Genomic DNA, 24,807 nt, shown 5'->3' on the forward strand with positions numbered 1-24,807 from the left:
AGATAAACCACTGCTGAATTTAAATGTATACCATTGCTGAAGCAATTTTACAAAAGCTTATAGCATGGTGTTAATACACTTGTCAAACATGCCAGGAAGAATACATGAGGGTAGAAAACCATTGAAGTCTCTGGGGAGAAAAAAAAGGATGGGGTTGAAAAGTGACCTTAAAAAATTCCGTAGTAATTATTAATCTGTGTGTGTCTCCGCAACATACTTCTCGTTTAGTAAATCAGAGTCTAGTCATTTTGCCACAGGCATTTTCCCCTACTGTACCTGTGTACAGAGCCATTGATCTTTATGGGGTTTTTTTATGAGAGTTAATGTTATTTAAGTGGAAACTAGATCAAAGATAGAGAGGACTTGCCTCTTTATTAAATTAAAGCATTCTAAAATTTAAACAAAATAATCCAAATGCTGGATTTCCCCCTGAAGGACTGATATTGCACTTCAGTGCAATAAAACATGCTTGAAAGGCTGAAGCATACTACGTTGTTATCTTTGCAAATAAAAGATGATTCTGAAAATTGGCTTTACTTCCACAGTCGGAAAGCAAAGCTAAACTAAAGAACAAATACACTAATGGAATATAAAAGAACATATTTAGTAGGGAGATTTTATAAAAGCCTCAGCTAAGCATGAGAAAACTAGAAAATGGTATCTTAAAGCCTATTAACATACATCTCTTTCAAGGAAACACTAATCTAATATTATAGCAAAGGAGAGGTAGCATGTATACACTTTCTGCTTAGGCAAAACGCCAGCCAACATTATAGCTCTCAGATACTTGCCCCTGATCCTTGCGAGAAGGGTAATCGGCGAGCTTTCCAAAGTCACACCAAACTGGACATGGGGACCTGCCAATGGCACTTCTGGGCTTGGATGATAGAATAAACTGGCTTATGTCTTTCTCCCTCTCCCAAACTTAATGAAATAATAACTAGGGGGAAAAAAGTAAAACAAAAATTGACCAACACGTGACAAACAAAGAAAAGTCTACAACCTAAGGCTATTAGCTCAGAAAACAGTGAGTGAGGAAAGAGAAGATTCTGGAGTGGAGCCAGAGGGGCACTGTGTAAGAAGGTTCAGTCACACCTGCCAGATACACACACACACACACACACACACACACCACACACACACACTCACACACAGCCCTCACAAGTTACCCTGGGGAGCTGTAAAATCCCGAGTCTTCACATTAGTAATAAATCTGGAGGGAGGCAAACTGAGTGGACTGCCTTTTTTTTTTCTCCCTCCTCTGGAGAGCTATGGAAAGGCTGCTGGGAGAGAAATAGCAGTTCTCTGGCAAAAGAGAAGCCTCTGGGCTACAGGATGAATTGGGGGAGGATCTAAAGCATGCGGGGACCCCCTTCTGGGAATGGAGATCTCCTCACAAGCAGTTAGACATTTAGTATCACCTGGCTCAGAAGTGAAAATGGGATCCAGACAAGCTAGCAACTGCCCCACCTCTGCTGCACCTGCCTGCTCTCTGCCACGTTCTCAGCACTTAGTAAAGCGGATCAAACCCCCCAAATAAACCCAAAGCCTGAGCTGTCTTTTCTTAATAGAAACAAGTGGGTCTCAGTCATGGGGGAAAGAGAGTCAAGTATGGTGGTTATTTTTGGATGATGGGATTGAGGTCATCATTTTTACTTTCTCCTCTACACTTTTCTGATTGGCTTAAGTAGTCTTTATAATGAACTTGAGATTTCTGTACGAAAGAAAAAAATTTTTTTTCTTTAAAAAGTAATGAAAGCAAGAAATGTGACTGTGGCATTTAGCTCACCACACAGTTGTTGTTTTTTTTTTTTTTTTTTTTTTTGCAGTACGCGGGCCTCTCACTGTTGTGGCCTCTCCCGTTGCAGAGCACAGGCTCCGGACGCGCAGGCTTAGCGGCCATGGCTCACGGGCCCAGCCGCTCCGCGGCATGTGGGATCTTCCCGGACTGGGGCACGAACCGCGGCATGTCCTCTGCATCGGCAGGAGGACTCTCAACCACTGCGCCACCAGGGAAGCCCCACCACACAGATTTTTAAGAACCATGAACCTGAGGTAGGGTTATGACAAACCATACAACATTCCCATCGTCATCAAAAACACCCAACCCATTTGGTACTTTGGCCTTTGAGAGGAGAAAAGAAAAGAAAGAAAAGAGGAGGGAAGTAGTAAGAGGAAAAACAAGAAGAGCAAAGGAGGAAACAGGTCTGTGAGACATGGAGAGGTGGGCCCATCCTAGAGCAGCTGGGGGAGATAGACTCTGTCTTCTGGTCTTCGTTTTTCCCTCCCCACACTCCTCCGAGTTGACTCTCCCATCACCCCAGCCCTGACACCCAGTTTTGGTCATCTATAGTCAGGACAGCAATTGAAGGGGGCTGACATGAGCATTGGGTTACAGTGAAATGCATGTGTGTCCCTGCGGCCGCATTGTGGGTGCGTGTTGTGTCTGTGCATGTGTTCATAGTAATGCTGCTTAAGCAGGACGGATAGATTTACTCCAGACGTGAACAGCTGATATCTGAAAGAAAACATACAGTCTTTACTTGAATGTACTTTTTCTACCAATGAAAAACCTGTTAACTTAAATAATTCAATGAAATAACTAATCTCTATAAAATGTGAATAAACAAGACAATCATAATAATAATATTTAAAGAAATATATTTAAATATTTTAAAAAGCACAGAAGAATGATGCATTCTTCTGTCACTCTTGACCATATTTCAGCGGATCTAAGGTATCACCTTAGATTAGACCATCATTTTATGTCATTATGAAAAAACAATGTTACCAAGTCAACTGGAACTCGGTACCTTCTTATCACATCAACTGTAGGACAGTTCTGGTCCCTGGGATGTTCAAATGTGGCTCATAAAGCAGATGGAATGCAATACCTATACCTCTCATCACTCACTCTCATCATTAGCTGTGTGATTCTTGACGGATCCCTTAACCTTCCTGGTCCACTTCTTCAACTATAAAAGTGTTAGGCTTTTATATATATATAATATATATATATATAATATATATATATATATATATATATATATATAATGTATAAGATTCCTTTATGTTGTAAAAATTCTGTAGCTTCAGATCTCTGTTTTTCTCCCAGAACTAAGATATTCTGAGGCCCTGAAGCCTTTCACACTGTGAAGAGCAGGAGGTCCGGGTGGGTTTTGCTACTTGAAGAGCCTCAGGGGGCTCTGAGCCTTGTCAGTACACCAACCTCAGCTCCAACAGGGAGGCATCCCCCGCCCCGAGTCACCACCCCTCTCTCACCAATACCTCCATTCAGGGCTGGTCCCCACTTGCTTTGTCCTATGTGCCTACTCCCTGGTCCTTTTCCTCCCAGACCAGAAGAGAAAGATACAGAAAGGAAGACCCCAGGTCTCTCATCCAATCAAGACTTTGGCTTTCTTCCAGTCTGGGAGTGGTTGCCTAGGTAACCAAGTATTAACAGAAAGTAATTCCTATTCTCACTTTTTTTTAGACTAACCATTCTTCTGGTTCCTCCCTCCTGTCTTACTAGGGAGTTAATACTAAAGGATTTATTTAACTAGACTCTTCATTGTATAACCCCTGCTGGCTTCCAACAGCAAACTCCAAACTGCCTCTTACTGGAGGCTTATCTTAAATGAACCAGAACTACTTTTTCTCATCTAAATATTTTAAACCTAATTAGAACACAGCAAAGCAAAACGAATTTGAAAAGCAGTTAGAGGAGTTTCCTTATGCTTTATCTTTATGATTTATCAATGTCTGAGGCTTGTATATTGAAATACAGCTCTTGTTTCATAGCATCAAGATCAGCTGAAAATAGGAATGGTTTGGAAAAAGAAAAAGGAAAGGTGTTCCTCTACCAAGATATCTAACTCCCAACTCTATCAGTGTTGACAGAGGAGATTATTTTCTTTAGCTGTGTAGGTAGTGGGTGGGGCCCAAAGTGATAGAGCCAGGGTCTGGGGTACAGTGTGGTGAAGGCAAGCCTCCAAGGCATCCTTAGAAGAAGGTGTGGCATAGAAACACATGGGTGGTGCTAGGTGAGAGGGAATTGCAGCTCCAAATCTACTCTATCCTTCTCCACCCTGCTGTGTGCTGTGTGCCTGGGCGGCTGACTTCTATGAACCATACCAGCCTGTTGAGTTTAGTCAATGGAAAGGATTTGCCAAGGCTGAGAAGGTAGGAGGGAAGTAAAGTTGGGATACTTATAGCCCCCATTCTCTCCCTGCTGGGTTGGCAGTTCTTGTGTTCCTTTGCCCAAGGCTACAGCTCCTACCAGGTAAACCGGTTCTCCAGCTTCAGGTCTCCGTGGGTTTCAGGAAACTCTTCAAGCCTGGATAGAGGTCAAAGTAGCTTTTCATGTAGCTAACCCTTGGGTGCTTCACCAACCCTTGTTGAATTCCACCAACCCTTAACCCTTTGTAAATTTGCCCTGCAGTAGCAACTTTCTTCAGAAATACTAATTTCTTTGGGCATGATAATGATATTCATGATTATTTTTGAAAGTGGTCTTTATCTGTTAGAGATACAACCGGAAATATGTAAGGATAAAATGATATTTAAGTGAAGCCTGTTTGGCCATGAGTTGATAACTGTCAAAGCTAAGAGATTGGTAAATGAGTACATGGGTCTCCTTTACAATTTTGTCTCTACTTTTGTACACGTTTACGTTTTTCCATCATAAAAAGATTTTAATGGGAAAAACCTCCTTTGAATCACCCCTTTGGGGTGTGCTATCTGTTTCCCATGGGGACCTGGACTGATACAGGGGTAGAGGAGGAGCCAATATAGAACGGTCAGCAAGACGAATATGGCCCATTACATAGTGTTGCCTGGAGCTATCACTAAAAACAAGGGCCCCAAATAATCTGTTCGTGGTCATTTCTGAACTGGAACTAGACAGTAAAACCTCACTAATTCATCTTGATTAGGAGAACAATTCAGTCAGACTCAGAAAAGATCTATGGATTACTTATTTTCTTTTTTAATTTTAATACTTGAACAATTTATTTACCTTCAGCCTCAGACTGGCCTTCATGCACTCTCCAGTGTTGTCCCACAATGTACTTTTCTGCAAATCTTGATAGAAAATTTCTTTTATAGCTGTCTTAGACATGCTTTTCCTGCTCATACTAACATAAAGTTCCTGGCCCTTTCCTCTCCATTTCAAAACTCACCCATCTCAAAACTCAGCTTATTTTACCTCTTCTTTAAAGTCTGTCTTGACCCTATTGGCCCAAAATGAACTCTCCTTTTTAGGATTATTATCTCTGCTTCACCAGTTACTGGGTGACTTTGGACAAGTACTTACCCTCTCAGTGTCTCAATTTTATCAGCTGTAAAATGGAGCTCATGAGAGGATGTGTTTGCTGGGATTTGCATGACTATTAAGGGAGTCTATTTGGGATTGGCTGACCCTTAGCATTTAATCAATGTTAGCTACAGTAATGATCATTTATTCAACAAATATATATACAGAGCTTCCACTTTGTATCTGCTTTTTTAAGACCTGAGGCTACAACGATAAACAAAATTAAACCCTTGCCCTCCTAAGCTTCCTTTTAGCAGAAGAGACAGATAATAAACACATAAACAGATAAATATTAAGGTTTCAAATAGTGCTACGTGCAATGAAGAAACTAAAACAGAGTAAAAACAATGGGAGATATTATTTTTAGATAAGGTGGTCTGGAATGGCCTCTCTAAGAAGGTGACCTTTTGATGAAAAGACACATACTGAAATTAGTTTTTAAACCAGTTTCACTGCCGGAGAAAAATCTCTTAGATAAATATCAAAAACACTGCAAAGGTTTGGGAAGTCTGTGTTTTCCAACTAAGTAGTAATGATAATCCAGAATCCCACCCTGGATAAGTAGACCCATTAATGAACAAATTCACATTCTGGACCTAAGCATCCATTCCAAAGCTGTCTTCAACTGCCATTTTACATGTGATCATCTTCCCATATTGTCTTTTTCATATTGACCTCATTTTTTTTTTTTTTTTTTTTTTTTTTTTTTTTGTGATACGCAGGCATCTCCCTGTTGTGGCCTCTCCCATTGCGGAGCACAGGCTCTGGACGCGCAGGCTCAGCGGCCATGGCTCACGGGCCCAGCCGCTCCACGGCATGTGGGATCTTCCCGGACCAGGGCACGAACGCGTGTCCCCCGCATTGGCAGGCGGACTCTCAACCACTGCGCCACCAGGGAAGCCCTGACCTCATTTTTCAAACACAGTGCTTCGTCATCACAACTTCTTCACACTGTTAATGGATTCTTCTCTTGCCACTATTTCACAGACCCAGCCTTTAAATTTCTTCACCTTTAATTGTTTCCCAAAAAATTGTCTCCAGTCTGAATTACACCTTTAAACTGCTTTCAGGCTTCTGTTCACCTGTTTTCCTTTTCTCTCAGAATCACTGTCACTGAATTCTTTCACCTTCTTCCACTTTTGTTTTTACTCTTTCTTCTTTGTCTCTTCACTCCCATTTACAGCCAGAAAGAGAGGCGATTCCCAAAGAAGCTGCCAGCCCCTGGGGATTGGTGTGAGTTTGGAGGGAGGGGGAGGAAGGTTACACTGATAGGAATGGAAGATTCAGAGAAGGGAACATATGTATCTGTAGAGCTGATTCACTTTGTTATAAAGCAGAAACTAATACACCATTGTAAAGCAATTATACTCCAATAAAGATGTAAAAAAAAAAAAAAAACATAAGAATTGGACTTACCCTGTAGTACTTCCTGACTATGTGATCTCAAGTAAATTACATAGACACCCTTAATCTGCATTCTTATTCATAAACTATGGGTAGGAAATCTTGCCTCTCCAGATGTGAATTAAAATGACAATACATATGGAAAAAAAAAAGAAGTAACATGATCTACGAGCCCCACTGTTATTTTTCTGACAATTTCAGCATCTGAGAATTAATAAAATAAGGATTTGTGTTAGGAAGTATCGGGAGATTCAGGAAGATAAACCTTATGCTTATTTCCACCAAGGGGAAAAAAATTCTAGTAATGAAAATTGTCACCTTAGGAGACCTTTGTAAGTGGGTTAATGGAGTGAATTTTTTAAATTCTACCTAATTAAAATAACAGTGGACAGTTTAATACTGAGTCCCCGGACTCTTCCCCTCATGAAGCAATATACACTGGCAAATATCTGGGTATCTGAATACTCCTCTTTACCTCTTGCTCCTTTGCTGTGATTTTTTTTTTTTTTCCTTCTCCTTCATACATGGGGCCCAAAGTCAGTCAAGAGAAGAAAACATAAAAAGCCAAGAAATTAAATGCTTAAGATGAACTTCTAAGGAATTCACTTCAGACCACATAAATTTAGAGGCTTTCTTCACCAGGAATTCAGCAACTCGGATTAATGTTCCTGCTTTCTGAAGTTGTGATGAATGAGGGCCACACGAAATCGGCTTGGTTTTCATCTGGTTGCACAACCCATGTGAGCACTGGGATGGAGCCACCGTCCAAAGATTGGCTGGTACACAAAACTTTCCCAGGTACCACATAACTGTCTGTGCAGGTGGCACTCTGGCGTGGGCAACACTGAATGTTCCAAATAGGAAAAAAATTAACCTGAGAGAAAGACTGCTTTCTTTTTAGCAATAATAAAAATAGTTTCATTATCTCACAAGTAAAAATATCACAGAGGAGAAAAAATGCATGAGAGTTCCAGCTTTTTGCTGTCTCACATCCTGATACAGAAATTTCCCTCATAAAAATATGCTTCATAAAAATATGCTGCATTATTCTAGTTTAAGGGGTTTTCTTTAACACAAGGATCTTGATATTTCTTCTTAAATGGCATGGTAAAATTAATATTAGTTCACCTTCAAGTAGCCTCTGGTGAGACTGATGCATTTTAATCTCCTAGACCATACTTTTTCCTGATCAAAGGAAAAGATTTTTTTTCCTCCTTTTGTGTTTGGATTAAAAATTATGATCTGCAGGGCTGAGTTGAACGAAACTGAAAGTTTACTTTATTAAAGGAGAAAATCACTAACTCTAAAACATCCTTTTGAAAATCTACAGACTGAGGGTTTAAAAAAAAGGTCTGATGTTTCCAGGGCATGCCAAAGGTATTAGAAAAAAAGGTAGAAAATTTGACTAAGATGCAGGCCAAAAGGGGGGTGCTGTCTGCAGAAAACTTAAGAACAATAGTCAAACCAACTAAAAAAAAAGCAGGTCTACCTTTGTATTATTACCACTCAGTTCTAACACAACTTTGCTTCAAAATTGTGAGCTGGCCTACTGTGGTGGATTCTAGGACAGCTAGAAGAAAATACCCCCTAGGAAGGTATAGAAAGAGGGAATATGACAACTATGATGTGCATTAATTCATCCATGTATTCACTCCTCCATACATTCAATAGATAGCTAGTAAATATCCAGCATTGTGTTAAGTACTCATCTGGGCACTAAGAATACAGCTGGGATAAGCTTCATGCCCCGTGGGCGCTTATATTGTAATGGAAAACACAAACATAATGCACAGGTAAATTATGTAGTATGTTAGAAGGCCATTAAGTGCCATGGGGAAAGTGACAAATGCACCACGTTATGGGGGATTGAGAGTGTCAGGAAGCTGTAGTTTTAAATAGGGTAGTTATTGACCATTGGGAAGATGACTTTTGATCAAACACCTGAGGCGGTATGCCCTTTCCTGTCCCTGACCCTCACCCACAGGAAAGGTGACTGAAGGATGCCTCTTGGTAGCTTAATTGGACCTCTTGGTCCCTGAACTCTGTTTTGTTAAGACTATTATTACGTTCATTCTGCTTAAATCTTTTGGCAGTAAAATTTCTAAACATTTCTTTGTCACAATGGAAGACCTTTAACTTCTCAACTATTTTTTAAGGTATCCTCCAAGGGTAGCACTGCCACCAAGCTGGGTACCAATTTTTACCCACCCTTCCCACTGAAAGTTGAATTTGAGGCTAGGAATGAGCAAATATAAGAAACATTATTTCCTAGCAATGTAGAAAATGTGTTTTTAAAGTTTTCTCTGATGTTTGCTAACACCAAGTATCTTGCCAGTGCTCACAGCTCTGAGCTGGTAATTTCCCAGTGTCAACCCATACTTCAGAAGCCCAGATTTGAATGCTCGAATTACAAATGTCTTCTATCCCTTACGACAATCAGCTATGGGTGCACAGTGAGTTTTGTATCGAGAGTAATAGAATAGCCTCTTTTCCACACTTGAGAGCTTCCATCCAAGCAAGACTCATGAAGACTAAACATAAACTCCCAAACAAGCAAACAAACAAAAATATAAACTCCCTATTTGATATAATTTGAAGACACTAGGAAGCTTATCCTGACTCCACCACCCACTAAGTTTCCCCACCCAAACACTGTTGCCTTGACATCGTTAATATGGAACAAAAATTGTACAGTAATGATTGAGTCTTACAATATAAAGTTAGTACACCCAGGGGGAAAAGTAAGAAATTTATACTAAGGTGTAAATGACTAGTGTCCTACCCCTCCCTTAAAGCAAGTTTGTATAGAACAGAGTAGAAAGAACCCAGAAGGAGACGCAGATTTCAAAAGGGAAGAAGAACATTGACAAGTAAGACCACAAGCCCCTGATAGCCTAAAACCCACTAGGAAAGGTAAAATGCAGGGAACCCTCCTGAAGATATGTCCTGAGGGTGGCTTTTGTTACCACAATCAGCACTTAAATTCTAGAATACTCCCCTCCATCTCATCTCCATTCCTATTCAAACTTTCCAAAGGATGGGTTATTCTTACAGCACTAACTATATTACAATTTTCTAAATATTACTAAAAAGAAAAAAAACTGATTTTTATAATTTCCATTTAAAATCAGAAATATAGCTCTATAGCAAAGAAAATTAAAAGAAGTGAAAAAAATTCCTTGAGAAAGAAGACAAGGCAATGGACACCTTGTGCATATTCATCACTGCCTGGTGGGCAATGGAACCCCCTCCAGTTTGCCTTGCTGACACTGCCATTAGCCCAACCTTCAACCCCAGATTTTTGCCCTTTCAACTACCCAAGTATAAATCTGTAACTGTTCAAGGAGGCAAAGATACATTATAGATATTCCTAAGCCTGTTTTTCAAGACCCTTTATAAATTGAGCCCTCAGTCTACTCCAGCCATAACTTCCACTACTACCCTACTCTGCCCTACTATTCCAATTACTCCCTCATTTTAGCCAAACAGGATCATTTGGGAGTATTGAAATCTCCCTCTTTTTAAATTATTCAACTTTTTAATAATACTTTAGTCCAGATTATCCATTCCTAACTCCACATGTCAAAACCCTATCCACCATACAAAACTACCCGAATACTTCCTGATGTCTTTCCTGACCCATGTTTGGCTTTCAGCAAAAAAGTAGAAGGAATGCTAAAAGACAATAAATAAATAGTCTGAAGACACAAAGCAAGCATCAGAACCAAATTCAGATATGGCACAGATTTCGGAATTATCGTATGGGAATTTAAAATAATTAATATGTTAAAAGTTATAATACAAAAATCAGACAGCATTCAAGAACAGATGGGTAATGTAAGCAAAGCTATGGACTCTGAGAAAGACTCAAAAGGGAATTCTAGAAATCAGAAACACTAACAGAAATGAAGAATGCCTTTAACGGGCTCATCAGTAGACTGGACATGGCAAGTGAAAGAACCAGTGAGCTTGAAGCTATATCAATAGAAACTTTCCAAACTGACATGCAAAGAGAAAAAAGTATGGGAAAAAAAAGAACAGAATATCCAAGAACTGTGGAAAAATTTCAAAAGGTGCAACGTATATGGAATTGTAGTACCAGAAGGAGAAGAAAAAAGGGAGTAGAAGAAATATTTGAAATGATAGCGACAGATTTTCCAAAATTAATGACAGACACCAAACCACATCCATGAGATTCAGAGAATACCAAGCAGAATAAACACCAAAACCTTCCACATCTATCATATTCAAACTGCAGAAAACCAAATATAATGAGAAAACCTTGAAAGAAGCTAGAAAAAAACAAAGAAAGAAAGAAACAAACCTTACCTATTGAGGAACAAGATTAAGAAATACAGCACATTTCTCATCAGAAACCAGGCGAGCAAGAAGATAGTAGAATGAATGATGAATATGCTATGACGGCATAAAACAAAAAGAGCTCTGGATCAGATAAGTGAAGGGGATGATGTGGAGAACAGAGACATGGAAATTGTATAAACCATGGCTAAAGAGATAACCAGGGAAGATATCTGGGCAAAGAAAACCAATTAGATAACTTATAAATCAGAAATACATTTCATTATTATTGTCTTGGAGGGAAGGAGGAAATGGCCCTATGTCTTAATTAGACATGTCCACATACGAAGTTTCAAACCAAGAAATGTACACTCTACCTTCTCCATGCTGCCCCAGGGGTCTCACCTTATTGTCTGCATTAAAGGGTGCCATCACTATGACTTCCCATGAAAACCAAGTTGCAGGAGAGCAGAAGGCAGGAGGAGAGTGAGACCGGAGTAGTATTTTCTTAGCTTCCTCTCAGCTATGCTGTGGGTGGACAATGCCCACATTTCTCTAGCAGAGACCACAGCTCCTGGCAAACAGCCACCTCTTACAGCCCCTCCAGGGGTGCCTTCACTTATAGGAGTGGCATCATTCTATGCTTTGCACCAGCCCTTGTTAGTTTCCCTTCACCCTGCCCACATCTTTGAAACAGTCCATTTGTTTATTTCTCCCCATCCGTTACCTGCCTAGACCCTAACTGGTACAGGTATAAAATATGTGTGGACACAAAGAGAGAATATGAAATATATTAACTGCTGACAAGGCCTTTTCAGTTTTACTAAAATAGATCTAACTTATACAAAATAAGGGAAAATAGGATTTACCTCCTCTGTGGAAATACCGACCCCACGAATTGGCTATGACTTCCTCTTTGTTCTTCTTGCTTTCTGTACATAGCGTATAATATCACGGGTTTGTGGTGGGCATGAAAGAAGGTTAGACAAGGGGGCTTCATTTGGGAAAAGCTTCATGAAGTGAGGGAATCTGAGAAGTACAGGAATGCCTAGAGATCTGATCTGACAGTTGGACTGATGTCAACTCAAGAACTTGCAGTTGGCTTGCATAGTCACGCACAACCAAGAGTTAGCAAGTGATGCACAATTCAGTGAGGACTCTCTTAATAATACATCTGTCTTTCCCATCAGATAGTAAGATCAAGAGGAGAGTTTCCATCATCTCTTTATTCCCAGTTCTAGCCCATTGCTCAATACACATCTGCTGATCTCCTACTCTAGTTGAGAACACACAGTCAGGACACAATCAGCATTTATTAATGAGCTCAGAACTGCCTTCCAAGTCATGTTTCCTGACAAAGACAAGTACAAGCTATTTAAAAGAACACCATTCAATATCCAAACATCTAGGTTACAATAACCCCAACATCATGTACCTTGATATGTTATATATACGCACTTCTGTTTTTTTCCATTGCCAAGACCAAACTATTTTGAGAGAGGATTTATTTTTAAAGGAAGAAAGCTCATGTCAATGCAAGCAGGAGTAGCTCTTTTAAACTCAAAAAGGAACTGCAGGTCTATCTGTAAAATCAAAGTGAGTCTCCAACCCCAGAAGTCAGAACATTAAATTTACAGTGTTCCGTTCAAATAGCAAATGGCAATGCACCCAGATGACCTCTGAAGCCATCAGCTAATGGGCCATAACTGGCACCAACTCCCTGGTCATAAATCTGCATTTGGTGTTCTCATCTTCCTCTTTCTGAATTGTGAACTCCTGGACCTTCCTCTATGTGATTCTTGGGCATATTCTGCCTTCACAGCCCCTTCTGTGTCAGGTCTCCCTGCCACAGGCCAAGGAGCCCACAGTTTCTACTCTCACTCCCTTCACTTCCTTGACTCCTTTCATCTCTACATCCAAACCCCGTTTTTCTCCAATACATTATCTTCATATCATTCTCCTATCTGCCACATCCAAATGGCCCAGGTTAACATGAATGGACTCAGACCTGTTTTCTCATCTGTAAAAATGTTAATAGAATGGGACTAAGCAAAATCGACATGCTCTTTTAGCTCTGATGTTATTATTCCTCCACCGAACTCATCTGATCTTGGCCTCTTGGTGTCAGCCATTCTTCTCACATCCGTCTAACATTTACTGAGTGCCTGCAATGGGAAGAGCACCGTGCTAGGTTCTAGGAATACAAAAAGCATCCCTGCTTTTGACCTGTAAGAGCAGTTACCACGTCTGAGCACATCTACTTGGGTATTTAAACTGGGCTCTTTGTATCCTTATGACAACCCTATGGTGAGGCACCATTTTATAGATGAGAAAACTGAGACACGGATATTAATAATATGGCCCAAGTCACACAACTAGTAAATGGCAGAGCCAAAAATCAAACCTAGGTAATTCGGTTTACCTAGATAAACTAAATGACACTGCTTCTTAAATATAACAATAAAAAGTTCTTATTTAAAGATAGGAATAAAACACTGGATAGAAGAGCTTACCTCTGCTAAGATTTCCAGGACGAGGGGCTCCTTGGGCTCAAGATGCTTTCCACCCCCCACCCCATGCCCATGACATGACCCCATCAGGAGTCCTCGTCATATACCCTCAGCCAAGACACCTCCATCTCAAGCGTTGCTCAAAGGCCCACTCACCTCCAAAGAGCTATCTTCAATGAATTGACTCCCATCTGTGCTTTATTATTTTGTGCCTGATACGATTGTTAATTTATACCTATACTACATCTGACATCATTTTTTTCTGACTTGGTCTCATTGCCATGTTTAATCTCCCCAGCTAATCTATCAAGGGCACCTCCAGCCAAGCTTGGTACAGTGCTTATCAAATAGCAAGAAAACTCTGTGAATAAAGCAAATAATCACTTTATCCAGGGAGTCAAATCAAAACCATCCAGACCAATCTGAGGACACTCACTCACCTTGACCTGGCAGAGCCTCCTCTATCAATCCACCAGGGCTAAGTTGACAGTTCTGCAATCAGCACTCCACACTCTCATCCCCTTGATTTGTATCTTGTCTTAAATGATAAGATAAACTCTAAGGCTCCAAAGTAGTGAAATAAACTTTTATTTTCTCATGGTTTCCATTGCCCAGGTTTTTATACTGTATTGTAAATCCAAAACTGCCATAAAAGTTAGAAACTTTGAAAGTGACTTTGTAGGAATTTGGATTGCAGTTAAACATCTACCCTCACTGTTCTCTCTCCAGTGATGGAATGTCCTCCCCTGGTACCTAACGCGAGTACACTGGGTGTGTTAGGAAGACCTGCACACATAAGCAGGTTTGAGCTATTTTCCATCACTCCTCGTTGTAAATGTGTTTGTGTTCTAACTGGGCAGTGTTCTTAAACCCTGCTGCTGGTGATGCTTTCTGTAAACAACAGTAATTCTCAAGTGCCTTATCATGAATGCAGTGATTCATCTCCAGCGCAGAGAAGTGGCTTTATTTAGAATTCGCCAGAGGGGGAGGGGCAACATTATATTCCATTTGACAGAGGATCTGCAGAGTTCTGTCTCCTTTGCCCTGTGCGGCAGGTCCAGCTTATTCCTTTTTCTTTCTCCTGCTGTAAGAATTGCATGTAAATATTGGGAGATATTAAGCAAACAGCCCCAAATTGATGCTTTACCTAAATGATTTCTTCTTAATCGGTTCAAAGTGCACTTTGCACACCCTCCCTCAGTCTAGTCTGTGTTGCCCCACAATGACACATAGGAGACAGTAAATAAATGTTTAATTAATGTTTGCTGAGCAATAAAGGGGAAAATAAAAGCAAGAAAGGGAGGGAGGTAAAGTTTGTAATTGCAGTTGAAAAGAAGTCAAGGTTAAAGACTCCATCTCTGTCTGGTCCATGAGCTACTGAACTTGACAGGGCTTAGCATCTTTCTGTGACCTCACATGCCAATCAATCTGCTCTTGAATTTTACTACTAGGAGAAACTTTAGAAAGAGAGCAACCAGCTTAAAGAACTACACCCCCACTGCTAGAAATATACAAGCCAGCAAATTTTACCTTTGAAAATAAATCAGCATAAGTATTTTATCAGCTATCTACTGCCACAGTAGTACTGCATAACAAACAGCCACAAAAACCTCAGTAACATTCAGCAATAAACATTTATCGTTTATGCCTGGGTCAGCTGGGGGTTGGCTAGATGTCTCTGCTGGTCTCAGCCAGGCTTGCTCACATGTCTGTAGTCACTGGCTATTGGCTGATATCAGCTGGCCATGGCTAGGACACCTGGGAATACTCAGTTCTGTTCCATATGTCTCTTCTCCACCAGCAGGTGATTCCAGGCACGGTCTCATGGCAACAGAGGAGGGGCTTGCCGTCAGAAATACACAGGATTCTTGAGGCCTAAACTTAGAGGTGACGTGCCCTTCCCTCTACCTCATTCTATTGGTCAAAGCAAGTCATGTGGCAGAAACTAGGGACAGGGAATTATATAACCTCAGTGGAAACGGACTATAAGATTAAATGACAGAGAGAGAGATGCTACAGAGAGAGAAGGAGAATTGAGGCCAACAATGCAGTATATACCACATATATATTTATATATTTATACCAATATATTTATAACAATAAATATATTTACATAAAAATTAAAGCTACATTACACTACTTTTCATTACAAAGATGGAAATCAGGCATATTGGCAAGTCTTAAACTAGGAAACCAATCTGAAAGAAGGTGCCTATTTTTTCTAATAAATGCCTAGTTCAGACAGTATTTTTTTTTAACTCCAGTCTTACTATTATTATAAGTAGTTAAATATTAGCTTGAGGTAAGTAACATTTATGCTGAGAATGAATTGATTTCTTTCCTCTCTGGTTATTCTTTATTCAAGTGGCCTGGTAAAACATTTTTATGAGCTAATAAAAGCTTTAATCATTTTTGTAAGTCTATGACAATGATAAATTTTTCAAATTTTGGAGAGAGAGAATTGAAATATCCTATCTGATGTAACAAAGATTATGAAGAAATTAGAAATTCATTTCAGTATTTTAAAGTTAGTAAATACTTTCACGTAACAGTTTTGACAAAACAAAGGCAGAAAGATATCTAATTCCTAGATTTGTAGTTCTCATCTGATTCAATTATGTAAGCTTATATTTTGGAAATATCAACTCATTCACATTAGAACCAAGACTCACTCTGAAATATCAGAAGAAGTTTCAGATTAAAAGAAGGTTGAAATGAAATTACATCTCTGCAGAAACCAGAATCTCTATTTCTGGGTTCAATTCCTTTGACAGTCTAACTACCTACATTGTTTTTATCATATGAAAAAGGAGATGACTTTAATTTCACATCCCTTAACCTTCTAGCAATGAAATAGTCCTGGAGCATCTAATGAATATAAAGGAGGTCAGTATTCAAGTTACATTCGTTTATAGTTAATTGGAAAGTTTCTTTTGTTGTTGAAGACCGGGGCCTTTTTGCCTATCAGCTAGTGGCGATCACTCCGATGCCTTAATCTTCAAGTGGTCATTGCCCTGATTCAATACAATTATGGTGACCCATAAGTTAATGTAGTCCCATAAGAGATATGCCATCATTACCCAGATTTATGGGCAGAACCACATCCACAAAATTTAGATGATTGCCTGTGTACAGCCAGCCTATTTTGCCTGTTAATATAAATAATATTCTCAACATTAGCTACCAAGAGGACCAATTTCTCATAACTGACTTTGTACTTAATTCTGTCAGATAATCTCCTCTGAAATCTGATGAATATACTGTGAACAATGTCGGACAACCTTCGTTTTTCTAGTGTGTTTTGCTGAAGAGGCCCAATCTGTTTTTTGTTTGGGGTTGTTACCATATTAAATTGTTTTAGGGACACCATTTTCCATACTTCTTTCTTCCATGCTCTGTTAACTTATGTCATGGTTGTGCATGTATGTTTCAATTTGTGGTAGCAAACTGATAAAATGCGTTTCTTTCCCCTTTTTGTAAAATAGTATTTAACAACTGGTGCTACTATTATCGTATTGCCACATCACAAGTAAACTCAACATGAAAAGATCTGCACAATGTTCTGATTAGGAAGTACTACCTGGGGCATCGAATACACGTGAAGTACCTCTTCAAATAAAAACTTGGAGGAAATAAATAGAACAAATGCATAAAAGAGGAACATATGTTTTATGTTACCAAATTATGCATCATTATTTTTTGAACAGCTAACCAAACTGTGTTATAGGTACTAAAGCTTCATTTAAATTTTAGTCCATTTGCAGTTTTTTTCAATTTCCCAAGGCAGGGTGGAGGTGGGGGGTGGCTTTTCTATGGAGCTGAACTCTAAAATCTGTTTCTGAGAGATACTGCAAATCGTGGTCTCAGATTCCAGACTGTTCCAAACAAAGCTCTCTACGCTCCTGTTCGCTAATTTATGAGGTATCTGCTTTCACCTGCTAGGTTTGCGCTTTATCACCAGTCTCAAGGAGCCCATCCGGGCTTACAAAGGAACGGAAATCTGAGAGACATAAAAACATCTGACACCAAGCTAGGGAGCCTTTCATATGACATACAACACAGGACGAACCCTTGGTACTGAGGTCATGGGCTGAACAAATATGGAGACTTTGTTGCTATCCTCACATTATTCTTCATGTTATTAAAACAACTTAAAGTTTCCCAATGCCTTGTGTTGGAGAAGAGGTATCAGACTGGAGCACAGACAGTACACATCTCCCACTTTCCCTCCCAACTCCCCTTCTGAACACTCAATACTGTCCCTGCTCTGGCCAGACTAACCGACATATTCCCTGAATGTATCTTGTACTTCCCACCTTCAAGCCTCTCACACCTAAATGTTACCCGTATTTTAAGGTCCAACTCATTTCCTACCTCGTAGCCTTCCCTGAGTACTCCAATGCAAAGTTAGTCCTCTCCCTTTAGAGAAATTACAGCTTTCATTTTCTCTACCATCTATCTATCTACCATAAGACTTAGGTAAATAGTCACTGTTTCCCTAATAGGCTATACATCTTACAAGGATGAAACCATGTCAGAATATTCAACAATGCCCCTAAATGGCTAACACTGTGCCTTATTCAAAGAAAATGCATAATACAAATATGTCTTTTATGCTTTTAATATTTTTATTTTTAATATATATATATATATATATAATTTTTTTTTTTTTTGCGGTACACAGGCCTCTCACTGTTGTGGCCTCTCCCGTTGCGGAGCACAGGCTCCGGACGCGCAGGCTCAGCAGCCATGGCTCACGGGCCCAGCCGCTCCACGGCATGTGGGATCTTCCCGGACCGGGGCACGAACCCGCGTCCCCTGCATCGGCAGGTGGACTCTCAACCACTGTGCCACCAGGGAAGCCCCTATTTTTAATATTTTTCTTCTCACAAAAATAATACAATGCTGTCATATATACAACCTTCAAACATAAATGATAATGTAAAAGCCATAACTCTTATCAATATCCATTCAGAAGTGTTAAGTTAATCAATAAGTTAATCAACTGATGAGGAAGCATTTGCACCATTGACCCAGGCAGGTGTCTCAGGCTACAGTGAAGCTTGAAATGTTCATATCATTTGTTGAAAGACCCAATTCAGTCAAAACCTACTCTCGCTTATCAGTGGATCCCTGAGTGGGTTAACTCCTCTGGACAAAATGTCAAAGTGAATGCGAGATAGAGTAAATCCCCAAGTCAACTCTGATTTGAAGCCACAATCTCAGGGCATTTCAAGAGGCTCTAAGTCTTCCTGAGGCTTAAAGAGTGAGATAGTAGCTTTTGCTGAGCAATTGTTAATACTATGGGTCCAGAACAGTGGTTATGGATCATATCCTCATAATCACCTTCTTAAATATTACAGCATCTTGCAACTTGCAGAGAAGATGGGGGTGGGGGAAAACACTATCATAATTTAGGAAGTTGCTTCTATAAGCTTCTCCATCTCTAAAAGTTACAGCTCAGTCATCCAAAAAGCTCTTTCTGAAATATATTTTCAGAAAACATTTCCATCATTGATCCAAGCATCAGAAAACAGAAATGGAGAAAGTATACAACTTAATTAAAACCCCAAGAGCATTAACAGCCCATTCCTGGCATAACATGAATTATACTTGAAGCATGAGCAAGCCACATGAGCCCCCATCTCAAAGGTGTGAGAGGGCAACCAGGGAGGAGCGAGACCAGTTCATACCACCACCTGACACACAAGTTCAGAGTTCCTCCAAGGACTCTTAGTCTAAAGATGTAGCTTCTACCCCCAACTCAACAAGTGACTAGTCCTGTGCTTTCAGTAATGCAATTAGCTCTTCTCTGCCTCAGTTTCCTCCTTGTATAATGTGGCAGTAGAGGATAATAGTGAAGGATGTGGGTTTTAAATGAGAGTTCAACAAACCTAGGTTCAAACGTCATCTCTGACATCGACCAGCTGTATGACCTTGAACAAGTTAATCAAGCTAAGCTTTGGTTTCTTCATCACTAAAATGAGAGTAATGCTCATGGGATTATGATAAAAATTACAGAAGTTGGTGTATGGATGGCAGTAAACTGTAGCTGTTATCATCATTAATGTCTGCATTGTTATTATAAGGGAGTTGGATTAGGTTATCTTCTAAATATTTGTTCCACTCCTAAGAGTTTATGAAATAATAGTAGAAAACTTGGAAGTAAGCCCCAGCCAACCTCTAACTTTCATTGCCATAGAGATTAATTTGCTCCTTCTGCACCATAATGAAAAGATGAGGCACCCTTGTTGGCTTTCGGGCATCCCTGCTCAAGGATCAGATACATTCTATTTTTAAAATTAAGAACATAAGTAACACTTGGAAAATGGCCCCATTTCAACAAAGTCCCTGATGGTTAATATATAACCAGTGATCCTAACTCCCTCATTTAACTAGCTTTCCTGATAGATTGATTATATGGGATATGGAAAATGTGAATACCAAGTAATGAGACTGATTTTGGCAAGACATCCAGGGAAATCAGCATGAATTACTCCTTATCACACTTACATAAGGAAAGTCATTTTAAGAGACTATAGCAAAAGGATTAATAAACACAAGTCAAGTCACTTTTTCCAGGGACCTTCATGCAACTTGGTATGTATGCATAGGTGTCAAAATCTCCTTCCCTCCCAGAGCCCAACTGAAGTGATAAATGGAACATAAAAATGTCAAAATAAGGCTTTGCTTCTGACTTTCCTAATATTATTAGGCATTCTAGTTATTGGGATCAAAGAGTGATACTGTAGATGGCTCCCAGTTTTGTCCTTGGCACATAACTCACACATCAGCCTTGGTCCTTCTTGCTGAAATCTCTTTGCTGCTCTTCTCACAATGAGTGCTTCAACCTCCACTCCATTCATTCATCTTTATCACTTTCCCTTTTTTCAGCTTTACTGAGGTATATGTAATATACAAAAAGTTTCACATATTTAATGTACACATTTTTATGAGTTTGGATACATGCATACATTGTGATATTATCGGCACAAACAAGGTAATAAACATATTTATCACCTCCAAAAGATGTCTTGTGTCCCCTTGCAAGTGTGTATGTGTGTTGAGAACACTTAGCATGAGATTTGCTCTCTTAAGTTTTTAAGTGCACAACACCTTATTGTTAACAATAGGCATATGTTGTACAACAGTCTCTATAATTTATGCACCTTGTGTAACTGTTGCTTTATACCATTGAACAACTCCCCATTTCACCCTTCCCCCACCCCCTGGAATCCACCATCTGTTCTCTGCTTCTATGAATTTGACTATTGTAGATACCTCATAGAAGTGGAATCATGGAATATTTGTTCTTAGCATAATGTTTTCTTAGCATAATGTTTTCCAGGTCTAGCCATGTTGTCACAAATGGCAAGACTTCCTTCTTTTTAAAGGCTGAATAATATTCTATTGTATGTAGACAGCACTTTTTCTTTATCCATTTGTCTGCTGATGGACATTTGGATTGTTTCCAAATCTTGGCTATTGTGAGCAATGCTGCAATACACATGGGAGTGTAGCTGTCTCTTCCAGATCCTGATTGCAATTCTTTGGATATATACCCAGAAGTTGCACTGCTGGATCACATGGCAGTTCTATTTTTAATTTTTTGAAGAACCTCCATACGGTTTCCATAGTGACTGCACCATTTTACATTCTCACCAACAATGTACAAGAGTTCTAATTTCTCTGTATCCTCCCAACACATGCCATCTTTTGTTATTTTGATAATAGCCATCCTAACTGGTGCGAGTTGATATCTCACTGTGGAGTTTGATTTCAATTTCTCTGATGATTAGTCATGTTGCGCAACTTTTCATGTACCTGTTGGCTGTTTGTGTGTCTTCTCTGGAGAAATGTCTATTCAAGTCCTTTGCCCATTTTTTCAATTAAGTTATTTGGGTTTTTTGCTATTGAGTTGTAGAAGTTCCTTATACATTTTGGAGATTAGCCCTTTATCAGGTCTATGGTTTGCAAATATTTCACTCACTCCATAGGCTGCCTTTTCACTCTGTTGATTGTTTCCTTTGCTTTGAATCAGTTTGTTTAGTTTGATGTAGTCCCATGTATCTATTTTTCCTTGTGTAGCCTGTGCTTTTGGTGTCATATCCATAAAATCATAACCAACACCAATGTCATGAAGATTTTCCCCTATGTTTTCTTCTAGGAGTTTTACACTTTCAGGTCTTACGTTTAAGTCTTCAATCCAATTTGAGTGGATTTTTGTGTATGGTGCAAGATCAGGGTCCAAATTCACCCTTCTGCATGTGGTTATCCACTTTTCTCAACACCATTTGTTGCAGAGACTATCTTTTCCCCACTGTATATCTTTGGCATTCTTCTTATACATACATGGATTTATTTCTGGGCTCTCTCTTCTGTTCCATTTATTTATACATCTGTCTTCATGCCAGTACCATACTGTTTTAATTACTGTAGCTTGTAATATATTTCAAAATCAGGAAATGTAATGTGCTTTCTGATTTCAAAATGCATCACTTTCTTTAAGAACTAATTCAAGGCTTTCCCCCTATAAAAAGCCTGATTCTGCCCACTTAGCCTTACTGTCCTGGAATATTGTCCCCCTGTGTTCAAATTCCACAACAGTAAAATTTCATATATCAATGACTTTGTTCCTACGATGGAATTCATTTATCTTCTATTTCAGTGTGATTCCCCCACCCCCAACAGAACTAAACTTTCTACAGGATAAAAATTGTGTTTGCTTCTGCTTTTAAAGCTTCACAATGGTTCTGACGTTCCTTTGAGATATTCCTGACTAGAGTTCTTAATTAATTAATTAATCAAAAAATAGATGAGAGGCTCTACATTTTTCTTCTCAATAATGGGCAATTATGATGATGATGATAATGACACAATTCTCTGCAAGAAGATTAATTTTGTAGTTCACATTATGTTAATTCTGCATGTCAAGCCCAAAAAACACTATTATTCTCAGCATATTATAGTGACAAAAATCAAAAATTCTGAAATAATTAAGACAAGCTTCAGGCAAATAAAGGCCTCTGGAAAAGAGAGTCAACAAAATCCCTTTATGAGGCTACTCCTGGGATTCAGAATCAACACCTGCTTTGTAGCAGAACAATGCTCAACTCAGTCCTATCATGTGTGGTTATTTCTGAGGAAAGATACATTCTGACCTGTGGTAGATCAGACTCCATGTAATAGTGAAAAGTCCCAGAAGTGAGGTCAACTCTATGGTCAATGGGTCTACCATATATCACATCCCAACACCTGCATTAAGCATGACTGCCCTTGGGCCAAAGCCATCAGAGAGGTATCTGGGGTTCTGAGATGTGGTGAGTCCTAAAACTATCACTAAAGACCATGTGGTATCCAAGGTGCTGGCCAAAAAAGAGATGAGCCCTTTAGAGACAGATGATGATTTTAATCTAATCTGGGGTGGGCAATCACCCCGAAAATTGAAATGGTCAATGCACTGAAATAAGAATGGAAGAAAATAGCTTCTAAACTAACAATCTTTTAAAGGAAAAAAGTAAGGTCAGTCAAATTTTAAAAAGAAAAAATAGCCTTGTTTAGATTTGCAAATGGGTAAAAAAGAAGGCAAACTGTTGCTTAAAATGGTATTTTACCTCATCCAAACTGGTAGTGTATAATTTCTCTATTAAGAATTGGGGGGCTTCCCTGGTGGCACAGTGGTTGAGAGTCTGCCTGCCAATGAAGGGGACATGGGTTCGTGTCCCGGTCTGGGAAGATCCCACATGCCGCGGAGCGGCTGGGCCTGTGAGCCATGGTCGCTGAGCCTGCGCGTCCGGAGCCTGTTGCTCCGCAATGGGAGAGGCTACAACAGTGAGATGCCCGCGTACCACAAAAACCAAAAGAAAAAAACAACAAACAAAAAAACCTGATGTGTTCATTATAAAACAGTTGTAATAAAGGAAAAAAAGTACACTTAACTTTAAAAAAAAAAAAAAAGAATTGGGAAATAGTGACACTGATAAACAGCCCCTTAATAATGTACAGTTCAGGTTTTGTTTTTATAAATGCCTTAAGAGACAAAGTAGCAAATTTTTAATTAATATGTAATGTACTAGAGCAGGGACATTGATTTGTTTCATTGGTAAAATTAATTGTAAATAATGCAATCTGATCTACTATAGGTAATCAATGGAGTACTTCTCTTGAGAAGACAGGATTTCAAAAATATCTTCATAATATTATTCTTTGTCATATGTATTAGTTTCCTATTCTGCTGTAACAGATTGTCACAAATTTAGTAGCTGAAAACAACACAAATTTATTATCTTACAGTTCTGGAGGTCTTACTGGGAACAAATCAAAGTGTTAGCAAGGCTGTATTCCTCCCTGGAGCTGGGGGAGAATCTACTTCTTTGCCTTTTCCAGCTTCCAGAAGCCCACATTCTTTGGCTCATGTTCCCACTTCCTCCATCTTTAACAGCTAGCAACACTGAATCTCTCAGTCCATCTTCAAGCTCTCTCTGACCACAGCCGGGAAAAGTTCTCTGCTTTTAAGGACTCATGTGATTGCATTGGGCCCACCAGATAATCTCCCCACCTCAAGGTCCTTTACCTTAATTACATCTACAAAGTCCCTTTCACCATGTAAGGTAACATATTCACAGGCCCCAGGGATCAGGGCATGGATATCATTGGGGGTAAGGGGCATTATTCTGCCTAGTACAGTATGCTCAGCAGAACATTATTGCTTATGAGTGCAAAATAAACTCAAAAAACAAATCTTTTAATAAAAATCAGAAATAACAACTTAGGAAAGACTGAACTTTGAGTAGGTAGAAAAACAGACACTTCGTAATAATGGCCCAGAAGCAAGAAGTAGACAGCAAGTCAGAAGGAAAACATAGGCTGTAACACAAATATTCTCTTAACTACACTGGTGAAGTCTTATCACCAATATATTAATAAGGAACTGGAAACTGATATCAAAGTCTACTATATATTCCTTAAGTTTGGTTCATCTTCTATTACTGTTTAAATATAGAGATAGATAGATATAGATAATTGATAGATAGATGATAGAAAAATAAAGCATGTGTGTGTGCATGTGTGTAAGTTATTTTATATGTAGCCTACATATGTATATGTAGTCTTCTTTACGGAGCTTAAGATCAGTGAGGTGAAACAAATGATTTTGTCATCTTCAGAAATTCCAGAGATATGGTTATAGGTTCCTGGTATAGTATTTTGTATATGGTCTACACTTTTACACTTTCTTCATACTTAGCATCTTTAGTGTAACCTAATAACCTGTCTGCTAAT

The 24,807-nt window shown here is 39.3% G+C and overlaps 1 protein-coding gene across 2 annotated transcripts in view; it reads right to left on the bottom strand.

Moving 5' to 3' along the window:
* The window catches only part of GRM8 (glutamate metabotropic receptor 8), a 764,868-nt gene that overhangs the window by 696,103 nt on the left and 43,958 nt on the right, over positions 1-24,807 (bottom strand). The window lies entirely within an intron of this gene.

The sequence above is a fragment of the Mesoplodon densirostris genome, chromosome 9 (assembly GCF_025265405.1).
Source record: "Mesoplodon densirostris isolate mMesDen1 chromosome 9, mMesDen1 primary haplotype, whole genome shotgun sequence".
NCBI lineage: Eukaryota > Metazoa > Chordata > Mammalia > Artiodactyla > Ziphiidae > Mesoplodon > Mesoplodon densirostris.